Source organism: Papaver somniferum, chromosome 10, assembly GCF_003573695.1.
Source record: "Papaver somniferum cultivar HN1 chromosome 10, ASM357369v1, whole genome shotgun sequence".
Lineage (NCBI taxonomy): Eukaryota > Viridiplantae > Streptophyta > Magnoliopsida > Ranunculales > Papaveraceae > Papaver > Papaver somniferum.
In genome coordinates, this window is record NC_039367.1 from 77,284,921 (window position 1) to 77,297,000 (window position 12,080).

Below are 12,080 nucleotides of genomic sequence, written 5' to 3' on the forward strand. Positions count from 1 at the left end.
TCTTTTCTTGTAAGAACATTCAAAGATTGATCAATAAAATTACGAGTGTAAACCTAAAATTGAGTTGAGTAATAATGAAATCATATGAGGGGTGTAGTGTAGGATTTCCTGCAACTACGTAATGGCGCTAGAAACAGGGACGGATTGAAGATTATTCTAGAAAAAGCTGAAGATTAATATTGAGATTTGTGAATATTTAGAGTGATTGATTAAGAATTTTACATAATTTCTTGCAATATTGTTAACATTGAAGAAATGGCTAGAAGAAAAAATACATCCGAACAACCGACTACTGTTAGAAGAAGCAAGAGAATTGCTGGGAGATAAAGAAGTGAAATGGGAGAATCTACTAGAATGAGAAGTAATAGAGAAAATCAAATTCAACCACCAATTCAACAAACACTAGTACAAGGAAGGAATACAGATTATGATAGGGTGAGTATACACACTTGGCAATCAAATTCGGCAGAAGAAGTAGAAGAAGAGCAACAAAACAGAAACCATAGACAGGTAGAGAGAAATCAAGAAGCAGATGAAGGAATAATTTATGGAAATGAGGAAATTGGAGCGTTAGAAACGTTGAGACGAAGAATACATGAAGAAAGAAGAGCTGAGGCAGAAGAACGTGCAAATCTAACAAGGCAAAATCACGAATTAAGGATGGAGAATATAAGACTATAGAATAGAAGATCGAGAAGTACTACAAAATCATATTCAAGATCGACTAGAAGAGAAATGAGGCGAATCTCACCCACAATCAATGTTGGAAACAATATTCAAGAAGAAATATCAAATCTTAATGAAGAATATAGCGAAAATAGAGAAAGAGCTGATGATTGTTACGTTCCACAAAATGAAACTTTTGATGATGGGCAAAATGGTGGAAATCAAGAGAACGTACAACATCAGGGACGAAATGACTAAGATGGCGAAGGAAATCGAGAGGAAGGAATAAGAATTTTACATGAAAGAGAAACTCAAAGAAATCAATAGACAATTGAAGAAGAAATTGAAAGACATTATGCTGAACAAGCACGTTTAATCTGCGAACGTGAAAGATTGAGAGCGGAAATGGAAGAACAAGAGCTTCAGGAGACAATTCGCCAGAACAATCACGACAATCGAGAAAGAAGGCGTACACAAAATCGGAATAACGGTAATATCAATGAAGAGTACGATATAATAAAGAGAATGGATGAAAGGCAGCGAATGGAATTAATAAGTGTAGATGGGGAAAAACGATTTGCTGGTTTTTAAGGAATTGAGGAGATGACCGTACGGAGGAGACTCCTCGAACCGAGCGAAATGTTAAACCTCACACAGATGCACCGCTGCAAAGGGGGTGCTTTAGATTCGAGAGATCAATCTGTAGTACTCCGGCCTAAATCAAGACAATGACCGTTCCAGAGTAAATTCGGTCACAAGAGAGGATGGGTTGATATGTAGGAGGGAAGCTAAGAAATGTGTGGAATCAATGGTAATCAAAGATTGTGGGTGTGTGAATTCCGAATACGATAAGCTCTGAGTGATTCAAATTGCTCAATTGAGAGTAGTTGCTCAATTGATGAGTTGATGATCTCGTGTTTGTCGATGAGACGTGAGATTGATGATGATTCAATCATGATTCAGAGACCTATTTATATTGCTGGAATTGTAGACACCATGATTCCATGAAGTGTGACAGTTGATGGAATCAAGGAGTGGGGAAGTGGAGATCGTGTTTGAAACCAGTTGCTCAACGTGTGGAGACCTGGTCGATTTTCCACCCACTACCTCGTGAATTCCTTCAACTGATTGCAAGACTTGCTCACATTCCATCGTGTGTTTGAACACACGTGCCGTAGACCGCCAGACCAAAACCCTAAGTGATATCCCCCCAAGTGACACGATTGACGTCTCGTGCTTTGTTAGTCAATTGATGACTTCGTGGTTTGATGGGACGATGAGTCCATGTAGTCGTTGAGTTGAACATGATGTTCTGAAACTCGTGAATTGAACATGTCATGTGACAGAGGTATAGTTCTTACGATGAAGTGAGCAAGTATTGCTCATTCGATGGATCGTTGAATATTGATTGTTAAACCAATATTCCTTGGTTTGAACAAATATTTATCATCTGAGCAAGTGTTGCTCATGTGATGAATTGTTGAATATTTGGTCGTCTGAGCATGTGTTGCTCATCTGATGGATTATTGGCAGCGTACCAAAAATATTAATTAGAATATTGGTCGTTGAACCAAGCATAATTAATAAAATTAATGACCATGAAGTCGTCATAAAATTATTAAGGTTAGAATCTGGAATCATGATCCTTGGATTCAGAAACCCTAATTTGATCAATTGATGATCAATTCATGGTTCGTCAGAATTTCAACCATGGGACGAAGGAGGGAGCGACTACATGGGACCATGGATCAACCATGTAGTGTGCATATGCTCACGTGATAAAATACGAAGAACTCCTGAATAGTTGACGATTTGTTGGTGGAAGAATGATTAAATGCTGGCTTAATCATTTATTCAAAAATGCTCGTCTGAGCCTTAGGTGAGAAAACCTAATTAATTATGACGAGGCGAGGGACCGACCATGGAGTCATGAAACCGGCTCTGGGATGTCCCGTGACCGCCTGACGATCACTTCATGAAAATCCAAAGTGTTTGGGAGAGTTTTGGACCTAATACGAGCAATTGTGCAAATTAGGTCAAAACTGTGAAAATTGATAGGACCGGCTTACGTGAGCCAAAGAACCAATCTTGGTCGGTCAAGATAGCGTGCTCGTGTCCCCAAGGCGTCCGCATCTCAGTCTTGAGAATTTTGATATTTTCTGGCGTGCAATTGAGCATCCATTCGAGAAAATATGCCAAAATTAGGGTTTCGACGAAATTGAGGAAAACACCATGAGATGATGAAAAATAATTATAAAATAAGGAATGAGGAGGCGTGGGACTGCCGTGGTCAATGCATGGTTGGTCGGTCGTGGCCACGGTCCTGTGGTGCCTTTTCCTTAATTTTATAATATTTTGATGATTTTATGAAAAATTCATGAATTTTGAGAAATTTGATGAATTTTGGGAGTTTCCATGAATTGAAGGAGTTTTCATGAGTTCAAGGAAGCAAAAAATATTAAAATAATAATCAAAAACAAGGGCGTGTGGGACTGTGGAAGGCATGGCCGGCCGGCTAGGGCCCGGTCTCACGAGTTTTCCTAATTTTTTAATATTTTTAGGTATTTTGATGATTTGAGGGAATTTTTCCTAATTTGAGAGAAATACCATGAAATCAAGGAATTTGATGAATTCAAGAAAAACTAATAATAAAATAATAAAACAAAGGGGCGTGTGGCACCGGCTAGGGCATGGTCGGCCGGCCAAGGCCCGGTCCCACAAGTTTTCATAACTTATTTTATTTTATTATTATTTGATGATTTGTGCAAAAATACCATGAAATCAAGGAGTTTTTTCATGAAATTAGAGAAATAATAATAATAATAAAATAATAAGGAACCGTGGGTGTGGGGCCGGTTGGGACTAAGGCATGGCCGATCGTCCAATGGTCGCGCCCCTCACTCCTTTCCTTAATTTTATATTATTTTTTATGGATTTATGGAAGTACCATGAAACCGAGAAGTTTCCTCAAGACGAAGGAGATTTGATAAAATGAGAGAATTTTCATCAAATCATGGAAAATAATAAAATGCATTAAAAATATAAAACTGGCGTGGGATTGACCACGGCACGGTCGGTCGGTCGTGTGTCCGTGCTCCCAGCACCCTGGTCAATATTTTTAATATTTATTATTTTCTTCTCTATTTTGCATAGGTTCATCGTTTCGTTGTATTTTTGAAATACTCGTTCGTGCGGTGATTGTTAGTGTATCATCGTTGAACACACCTTCACCATTCGAATCGGGGCTTACTTAGAGGTAGCTCAGACGCCCGGTTGTTGATTATTTATTCCTAATTGTGGAATTCAGTGGAGAATAATTCACAAAACTGAGTAATAAGATGTTTATTATTAATTCATTGGATCAGCTGAGGATTCGACTACGAATTCAGAATAATAAAGTGAGCATTACCATTCCATGGGATCGTAGATTCGACCATAGAATCGAAGTAATTAAGGTTTATCTATTACCATTTATGAGACCAGTTGTGGATTCGATCATGAGATCGGAGTAATGAGATAATATAATTATTTCTATTCTATGAGATCAAGCTGTGGATTCGATCATAGAATCAGAACAATTGTTATTGTCATTCCATGGGACCAGTCGTGGATTCGACCATGGAATATGAGCGTTTGTAATTAGGAATAATTAACTTTGTGGCTCTATACTAGCGGAGCAAGTTGTCTAGAAGCATTAATTATCCTGATACGATCTTTCCGGTAAGTCGTATCCTTTATATTGTCAGGGTAAACTTGTTGTTTGTTCCTGAAGACGTTATTGCTCTATACTAGCAGAGCAAGCTGTCTAGGAGCCGTCCATCTCATGATGCTATATAGAAATAATCACTGAAAGTATTAAGTATTCATGAGATATGCCGTTGTCTAGTCGTGAGACTACATATCTACATGTACTATGAGAGAAAGTACTCTCCGTTGAGAATTTGATGAGAGACCCGTGTCTCGATACTCACGTCTGATTGCTGAATCAGAGCTTCGTATAATTATGAGTTTATGAATTTATCCTTTGTCGAAAATCCACCATCCACATTAAGTCCCATGCTTACTGAGGAAAGTTGTGTTCCTCAGTCAGCATTAAATGGTGATTTTCCGGCTATAAATAATAATACCAGTAATTTAACTTAGTGGTAAGTTGAGACGTTACCGGATTTAAAGAGCATGAGCAAACCACGACTTGATGAAGGATTCAATGTCATGATTGGAGCGTCTTTTGATGAACATAAATTGGTGTTGAACCGCTGGTTTGGACGACGAGTCCGTGGTTGGTTAGGATTCGCGGGTCGGGCCCAATAAGGAAATCTTTAGAAAATTAGGTTTTGGAAATAAAATTGATATAAAAGGGATTAATCCTTTTTTTTCACAACCAGCTCTTTATCTTCTCTGCACCTTCACGCCAGAAAGAGAAGATTCTCGCAGTCGGACCACCACCTGCCGCCGCCGGTCGCCGTCGTTGCCGCCGTCGGCCAATTTCCGGCCGGCGCTCCCAGGTACGTTTTTTTTTTTTTCTGATGTTTATGATCCTCATGAGTTTTTCATGCTTTGATCATGATGAAGTTATATACATGTGTGTATATTAGTGTGAGTTTTATGAAAAACCCTCGTTTTTGAAAACGTATGTTCGTTCGATCGTTAGTTTTGAAAACTAACTATAATCCCTGATTTAGGAGAGATTTTTTTTAATATGAACCTAGGTCCAGTGATAAAACTTAGTGTATGAGCTTTCATGTATACCAAGGTTTCATCATAAAAGAAGTGAATTTTCATGAAATTGGAAAAATCCTTCGTTTTAAAGACAAATAATGATGACACGAAGGAAAATATGTATGATGAACTTGTGTCCAGTGATAAAAAGTTTCTTATGAGCTTTCATGTAAATACAAAACTTTATCATATGTATGAGATGTGATCTTTCACAATATTTTTGAAATAAACCTTCGTTTTAAAGACAAATAACGACGATACGAAGGAAAAATATTTTTTTTTTATATATATGTATCCGTGACATATATTGTGTAAAATATAATGGTATATTTTATTTGCATGAATTTGTTTTCATTATATAAAATTCTTTGAGAATTTATATATGCAAGTTGGATTAATTGCTGTTTTTTCGAAAAAGCAGAAACGTGGGTTTTGAGGAACCTTCGAAGATAGACAATATATTTATGATGAAATATTTTATTGTTGTAAACTTCATAGGTAAGTTGTGTGAATGTTCACATTATGGAAATTGTTTCCGTGATTTCATGAAAAATCAGTTTCGGAAATTAAATAAAGTTTCGTTCGTTTTTGCAGTTTTCGGAGAGACGAACGATTTTGGGGTGTTAACTCTAGCATTACTATCACTATTTTTAGTGGAAGTATAAAAGGTAAGAGTTAAGAGTTACCATTTTTTCTTGTATTTCCTTGATTTATATCTGGACGGCATACTGAAGTAGAATGTAGTGTGAACCAATTCCCAAGCTGACGACGCCTCGAGGGAAGAGATGTGCGTTGATGATGGTATCTCCAGAGGTGAGACATGCATGGATGAAACTTCCGTTGGGGGAGACGAAGACAAAATCCCTGGTATTAAGAATGTCCCGAACATAGATGATGCATTCTTTGAAAAAGATATCCCAGGAGCTGAGCAACATTTGAAATCCCCAGTGTATCGTCTTTTGATAAATCCCAGAACTGTTACTCATAAGAAAATGGTGACTCCTAAGACAGTGATTCGATTTTGTCTTGAACGAGGGGTCTGCTCCTCATCAATCATAGAGTTTAAGCTTTCTCGACGACCTTTGGAGAAATTTGCCGGCTGGGCGAGGCATATGTTGGGTTTTCCTCATGTGAGGACTATGCTCGATCAGGCGCATGTGACGAGAGCTATTCAAGATTCTGGAGAGTTGTTCATTTATCATGACGCAAGTGGTATTGTGGATCTGTTTGCTCGCTGGTGCATTCCCACTCACACTTTCATATGTAGATGGGGAGAATTTACCATTACCTTGGAAGACGTGGCAGCTCTGATGCATCTCCCGATCACGGGCAATCTTCCTGGGGATCTTTTAGATGAGGAGACCGTTGTTTCTCATTTCTTGACAGCTGCAATGGAGAAAGTGAATAAGGCTGGTAGTAAAGGATGCTATGCTTCCTGGTTGACACACTGGTGGCCCAAAGACGAGGTTTCTGATAAACCCATCGACGGTATGTTACCCATTGCTGCTTTCTTATGTTTATGGTTGTCCAGAGACGTTTTTGAAGACAGTGGAAACTTGTTGAAGCCTTTTGTGATTCCCTTTGCTATTAAGATGGCTCAAGGTGAGCAACTTCCGATAGGTAGTTTATTCTTAGGCTCCTTGTATTACAACTTGGACTCCTTGATTATAGACTCCAGTGTGTCGAACGGCTCTATGAAGATTGAGTGTTATGCCAACACGATGTTTATTCAAGCTTTGATGTGGGAGCATTTTAAGAATTATGCACCTACTCCACGTAATGTTCTGCAAGGACCGAATACTGATGCGCGCCATACTTTCTCTGAGAAAGATAATGCTAGGATCATGCGTTGGTCCACCAAGCAGCCTCGTTCTAAAATACGTTTTATTGATGTGTTAGATGAAGAATCTGAGTTCAATTTTCACTCGTGGGTGTCAATCCCTAATTATGTTTCTCATCCGATGACTCTCAACACTGGAAAAGGCACGAGTTTGACATCTGGTGCGCATCTGAGTGATGGCGAAAGATCTTTCATGTTGAGTTGCACTCCTGGTCATTTTCTATCAGTCACGTTTGGAGAGCTTTCAGTGGAGGAGTATAATATTGATAGAGCAGCTCGACAAATGGGTATGGATCAGTGTGTTCCAACCATACGGAGAAGGAAGCCATCAGTTGAGCAACTAAGGACTCATTTGGATCATACTCACGTGGAAGGGAGTAGCTACTGGTTTCCTGGTTCTGATAGATTCGCCTGTGTAACCCCAGGTTATGTAGAATTCTGGGACCAGCAACTTGGGCGTTTGCGTGGCTTTGTAAGATTTCCCAGACCTCCATTCAAGGATCTTCCTTCGGCTGAGATGATTTCCAGTCGACCAAGATTGAAGTATCTTTCTGGTGATAAACGAAAGTCGTCTCCAGGATGCTCTCAGGTATGTTTCTTCATATAATCTTCACGAAATTATAAGAACTGTATTCTGATTATATTACTGGATTTCACCACAGGACGGTCGTAATATACGACCTCAGAGACTGAGGCGGTTATTCATGGCGGAGAAGGAAGGCATAAAAGTTATAAGCTGTTACCTAATACCGTAAAGTCCCCAGTTGGTGCTTTGGTGAGTTCCCAATATTTCTCACCGTGACTGTCATTGCTATTAGCATTAGAATCATGAAGCCAATGTTGTTGCAGAATTTTACTCCATCAAGTCTTGAAGGTCTTCAATTTTCTACTACTGAACAAGCAATCGCTGATTTGAGTGACGAAGAAACTGTAAGTATTTCTTCACATATTCAAATGGGGTGCTTCATAGATGAAAACATTGATTGTAAAAGACGTGTACAGGAGGACGTCGTCATGGAGATGGAGAATTCTGGAACTCAATCATCCTCTGGGAATAGGAATGGAGGTAATTCCCAAGATTCAGAGCCGGATGGAAGTGATGTTCCTCTTGTCGTTGATGTGGACAATTCCAACCCCCTGGACACTTTGGAGACTCCTCAAGTAAGTATATATCATGTACATTCTTCATAGAAGTATAAAAGTTCTGACTTGTAAATGAATGAATGAGAACCCATGTGAATATGTGAAAACTTAGTCGAATTTTGTCGTCAGAAAATTCAGAACCCAGCTTTTTAGTAGAAACGCTGTAGAATCTTCGTCCGGAGTCGGATTTTGATGATCTGCATGTGCAAATTCAAGCCCGGAAAATTTCCAAACTTATCAAAGAAGCTTTTAAGTTTTGAGCACGTTCAGAGCCTGAAAAAGGCGAAATAGTAAACTTCCAGGAGACTTCCAGAACTTTTTCAGATTGCGTGTCACTTGATATTTTGGCCACATATACTTGCTCTTTCATAGGATTGTCATGAAATTTTGACATGTCATAGAGGACATCCATGCGAAGAGAATGGAATATGACCCATCCTAGGATTACTTGTATATTTCTCCCAGTTAGACTCCTAGCACAGGGCAGAGTTCAGTTTCTTCAGACGGACTCATCGTAAAATGTGTTTTCATGACTTCCATGTTATTTTACCGTGCCTTGAATGTAGTATGATGAACCTTGATGATGTTGCATTTCTGGTATACTGTGTTTCATAATATCCTTTAGATTCGTGACTCTAACCTCATGTAATCTTCGTATTAGGTGCTAAATACCGAAGTTGAGGATACTGGAGCCAACGATGATAGCTCTAACCATTACGGAGTTATTGATGAAGAGACAACCATCCCTGCATTTCAAGGCCATGATAAGGTCGCTACTGCTGTTATGGAAACCCAGATGGTTGTTGCCTCAGTGATAGAAGAAACCGAGACAGCAGCGGAGAATACTGAAGGAACAGTTGCTTTATTCGTGGGAGCCACTCCAGTGACCGAGAACCGTATAATAGTGTATGAATATCCAACTGCAGGGGTCGCTTTCGATCCTCCCTTTAACACTTTACTCCCATATCATGAACTGATCGGTGGATTCAGCGTTCCCATTGGATATGCACGCTTGTATGAGACGATATGGAAGAAGTTCGGCCATATGATCGTTGACAGGAACCCTGGGCGTGCTTATGATTTAATCATGCAAGTAGGCGTTATCTTGCGTGTCGTGAGTGATATGCATACGATACCCAGGAATGCCGTGACTCCGGATATACTCTTTGATTGAGACTTTAACTTGGAGAATTCAGAAAGGCTTTGCCTCAACGTGAAATGGATTCGTAAGCAAATAAACGTTATAAAGGATTCATGTGAGAAGAACATACCCTTTCCAAACGATGTTGTGAAGGAGAAGGAGGACAAGATTGCCAAGCTGACCGAGTAGTTGAACAAGGAGAAGGAGGCTTTGCAAATCTTGAAGGATGCTGATGAGCGAAAGCCTTTTCTTGCTGATCTCTTGAACTTCTGAGAGATGTGAGGTTTATACTTGGGTTTTTGATATTTAGATGGTTTTGGATTGACTGATGGTTGAGGATTTTCTTGTAGATTTGATAGAGATTTTCTTTTACGAAATATGAACTGAATTTCGATAAATTGCTGAATCCAAATACTGATTGCAAGTATTGCAAATGTTTTGGAGGAATTGAAATACAAATGAAAGAAAATCCTAAATGTTAAATCCCAACATCATGAGTGCTTCAAACGCCCAATACCTTAAATGTCCAATAATTTCAGATAAACGCCTTGAGCCAATTTTCATGAATTACTGGTAGGGTTCTGCCATCTCTGTTGGTCAATTTGTAGTATCCTCCGGCCACGGATTCAGCGACCATGAATGGTCCTTTCCAATTGGAGTTCCTTGTAGAATGAAGACCGCGCTGGACTGCTTTGAGAACCAGGTCCCCTTCATGAAACTTGTTAGGCTTGGTCGATCGTGCCTTGAATATCTTCCGCTGATCCGGAATTCCCAGTTTGATGGAATTCCTCGATTGTGGCCCGTATGGACACTCGCGCGAAGAGAGTATCCAGCATAGTGTTGATCATGCTTAGCCAAGTCTTCAGCAATAAACCTCTCAATGGAGTGACCGATTTGAAGAAGTTCTGAACCCAACCATTGAGTGTAATATTGCTGAGGTGAAGTTACCCACTCGTAGCTTTTGATGACTGCTAAATTATTCATGGGGAGAAGTCCTTGGACCATAGTAGCGTATTTAAAAATTGGTAATATTGGAGCATGAGGAAGAATAAGACTTGCCTGAGATCGAAACCTTCTTACAAAGGTGTGCGGATTATCTCCAAGTTCCTGTGTAAGTCCCATCAGAGTTTTTACTTCTTCCAGATGCTCAAACGGTGGTGCGTCCTCTGCTTCGTCTTCCGACTCGGAATCATTGTCGATGACAGTATGTGTTGAAGGCATCGTTGTCCTTTCAGCATGAATCCAAGTTCTTCCAAGGACCATGTCGTATCCAGGGTCTTCCCGCATTATGAAAAACTTGGCCTCAGTGCAGATCGATCTTTCCGTAACTTTGAGAGTGGTGAAGTCGTAATGCGTTTCTGGAGATTCCTTCGTGATCCCTGATTGCTATGGGAGCGTGGGTGGCTTCCCGTCGAGTAATACCAGCAGCTCTGAGAGTTTTCAAAGGGATGATGTTGACGGCGGTACCAACATCGATGAACGCCCTCTTGAACTCATTTCCTTTAATGTGCACTGTGGTGAGCAGTCCCCAGTCATACATTTCTGTGTCAGTGACTGAAGGTCCGGTGATAGTCTCTTGGATCAGCGGACGTCTTCCGGACACGATGTGGTTCAGTGCAGCAAACATGTCTTTCCTTTGAGCTTTCGAAAGATACAACAGCTCGCAGACATGTTCGATCAGAGATTGGACCGTTTCCTTGACAGGAAGTTCGGAGATGGTAAAAGTTCTGACTGGGAGGGGGTTTTTGTGCACCCCCTCAGTCCCCAGGTTGAGCTCTCCTAATTCGACCTTTTCTTTGAATATGCGCTTCAAAATTTTGCAATCACTCGTGGGATGGCTGACGTATCTATGGAAGCGGAAATACCGAGGATTTTCCATGGCCTCTTCAGTTGGTTCCTTCTTGACATAAGGCAATTTGATTGTGCCGTCTTGAATCCAGGCATCAAGTAGTTCATTAACTTCTTCCATCGAACAGGGAAAATCAGGTGCTTCTGGATCTTCCGTATGCTGAGGAGGGATTTTCGAATTCTCCTTCTTGTGTGTCTTTGAAGGGGTGGAGGAAATCTGCTTGTGTTGTGGTTCTGCTTTTCGTTTACTCCCTTCCGCGACAGCATTTGTTGAAGGTTGCAGGTTATACTTCTTGTTGATCAGACGCCTGCTTCCTCGAGTGTCTTTTGAATCTTCAGTCTTTGTAGACTTTGCTCTTTCCAAAAGAGCGGGTGCAGTGGTTTCCGACCTCTTCACAGCTTCGTGAAGCTCTGAGAAAGTCTGGATTCGAAGGTTTTCTAGCAAGGCCCTGTAGACCGGGAGCATGCCATTGATGCACAAGTCCACCAGTTGTTGCTCCGTGACGTTTGGGTCATGACAATCCAGGGCTTGGACTCTGAACCTTTTCACACGATCATTGGGATATTCACTGACCCTATGAAACATTCTTCCAAGGTCGGATAGGGTGACTTGTTCTGACACGAAGAAGTATTTCCTGTAAAATGTGTTAACCATTTCTCCCCAATTGTTGATGGTCCCTGGTGTGATGCTGTTATACCAGGTGTATGACCTGCCTTTCAGAG